Source organism: Vulpes lagopus, chromosome 3, assembly GCF_018345385.1.
Source record: "Vulpes lagopus strain Blue_001 chromosome 3, ASM1834538v1, whole genome shotgun sequence".
Classification (NCBI taxonomy): domain Eukaryota; kingdom Metazoa; phylum Chordata; class Mammalia; order Carnivora; family Canidae; genus Vulpes; species Vulpes lagopus.
The window spans coordinates 86,988,401-86,991,205 of NC_054826.1; the positions used below are offsets into that span (position 1 = coordinate 86,988,401).

At 36.6% G+C, this 2,805-nt stretch overlaps 1 pseudogene; it reads right to left on the reverse strand.

Moving 5' to 3' along the window:
- Positions 1–1,537: 1,537 nt before the first annotated feature.
- On the reverse strand, positions 1,538–2,235 carry LOC121486202 (annotated as a pseudogene).
- Between the last annotated feature and the right edge of the window lie 570 nt (positions 2,236–2,805).

The following is a 2,805-nucleotide window of genomic DNA, read 5'->3' on the forward strand; positions in this document are numbered from 1 at the left end:
TAATTAGACAAATTAAATATTTTGTCACTCCTTTATTTTTCCTTTATCTAGACTAAATAACGTTGTTGTCCAAAATGGAAGAGTGTCTTGTCTAATGGAGACCAGTAGAATAGAAGTTAATTCGAGGATAAATTTAACTCTCTATTTTATGGAAATCTTTTTCTAATCCATGCTTTATATTATATATATATATATATATATATATATATATATATATCCCAATTTTGATGAATTCTTTTTAAAATTTAGATAATTTTAAACTTTGATAATATTTTTAAGACCCAAGCAATGAAGTATTGCCTAAATATGTGGTTTTTAACAAATACTTTAACAAATATTTTAAAGTATTTTTAACAAATACTTTAAAAATATTAAGCAAAAAGTATTATTACAATGGCTACCAATCTTAATTTTTTTTCTTTTAGTAGAATTTTACTTTAATCCAGAGTGAAAAACAAAACCAAACCCTAACAGGTTAAAACAAGTCAAACAACCACTCTACACAGATAAAACCTTCACAAAAGTCAAGTGAAGTAATCCAGAGCTAAAACTGAATTGTGCAGATTTTCGATGAAGTAACCAGTCATGTAAGACAAACAAAAGTCAATTATTTACCCAGTAGGCAAGCCCTCTAAGAAATGTGCCCCAAGAAGCATTAACCTATGTTTTTCTGTGTGTGCCAACCTGAAGACTTGCACATTTGTCAGATAATTTAACCCTTTTAACAGAATGTGATCTCTACCAGGTGGTAATGCTTTGGTACTATTCATTAAGGACTGCTCATCCTAAAACTTGACATTTCCCCAGAGAAGCTTTGACTCTGTTTTAGAAGTTTCAATATAGATTAAAATCTTTTATCAAATATCAACATGGAGGGAGGGGACACAGGATATAACATATGCAGTCAGGTTACCTCTCTGTATATTTAAAGATTACTCCTTCAAAGTATTTGTGCCAGAGCTTAGTCTATCCTGCTTCATATTCGGTAGTACAGGTTTGAATCATCAGAACCTTGGCAAGACCTTATTTTTTTCAGAATTATTAACAACTACCTCTAGGGGCAATCCATGTTCCTGAGTTATGACAAATTTATTATCATGAAGGAAAACAAGGATAGCCGTCTTAAAAAATGCCCCAACCACTGCTTCTCAGTATAGAAAGACTAAAACTACATACATTTATCATACAACAAATCCCATCTCTGTCCCCTGAAATTCCCCTAGTTTCATTCATTAGAAGGGGATTCAAAAAAAAAAAGACTTAAAGAGCACTTTAGAGCAGCATTCAGCTTTCCTATAAAATACTCAGCATCTTAAATATTATGTACACTTCTTTTTTTTTCTTTTAGTAAACTAGACACTGGCTTCAGAGTTTGTGGGACTGGAGAAGAAATAACCCATTCAAAAGTATTCTAGAAATTGTCTTTTGGCAGAATAGCAGCAGATATTCAAGTTAAAAATAGGAGGGTTTCTGTTTCTTTGGTTTTTTTTTCCCCAAAATTTAAATCATTTTTGTTCCCCTTCTGCCTAAACCTCAGTTACCACTCCTGAGTGGAGATGGGCAGAGGCTCTGGCCCCTGCTCCTCCGGCATCTCAGCAGCTGCTTTCTTATTGCTGCATCGAAGCTTGAATAGATGTATGTCAATGAGGACTTTCCCAAAACGGCCTTTATAGATAATCCCACAACATAGTTTCTGTCTTTTCCAGTATGTGAGATCTAAATAGGAAAAAACTGGAGTTCTGTTAGAGCCAGAGGCCATCTCTGTGTCTGAGCCATCATCTGACTGGTTACTATAACAGGGAGATTGAGCTGGGGAGGCACTTGTGGTGGTAGTATAAGCGTCAGAATTGTGACATTTAAATTCCTTCTCTAGTTTACTACTGATCTGGTTGCTTTTTATCCTGTTTCCAGATAGAGTTTTCATTTTCTTTGGTTTCAAAGTAGTCTTCAGACTGGGTCCTGCCCTTGCATCTACCACATGATTCCAGGTTTTTTTTGTTTTGTTTTGTTTTTTTATCCTGCTGTCAATTTCTTCCATCTTTCCACAAGCAGAACACAGGCATTACAGATGTCTCCTGAATGAGTCTCATGCAACCAAAAACAGTTCTGGAAGTCCTTTTCATAGCGTTTACTGTCAGTGAATCGAGAATTGGAGGACTTAGCTCTGCAAATACAGCAGCCCTATATACTTTGGTACATCTTTGGCTTGTGAAAACCAAACATCTTTTCTTCTGGGCAATAGTCTTCAATGTGGATTTCTCAACTCCGGCGACTCCTCACATCCATCCTTAAATTTAAAGTGATTGTGAGTGTCGCTAATTTCACTAATTCCGTGTTGCCCTGGATAAGATGCAGAAAATGGGAAGTTGTCTATGTTCAGACAGTCCCCCAAAGCCCCAGCGGTGCTACCTTATGACTGAACGTCCATTCTCCTGCCAGCTGACTACTCTTCCTCTGGTTTCCATTTCCTCCTCAGACTGAAGCTGGTTCCCAGAACCTCTGTTGGGCTCTCCAGACCCTCTGCATCTATCTACTATTTGCAGTTCTGCTACAGAGCTGACTCATCCCAAATTGTCTAATAAGAAGTGATTGCCTGGCATATGGCTACAAGCAGGGTGAACTTTCATTCTACCCCAGGAACTGGGCAGATTTAGTTAGGATTAGAGAAGATGAAATTGGAAGGGGGTAGATGATTTAGAGGTAGGCAGTAGACTGTTGGAATGCTGGACCAGGAAAAAGTCATCAAAACTAATTTGTAATCAATTATCTTAGACACAATCATTGTAAGAATGGTTCAGAAGATCA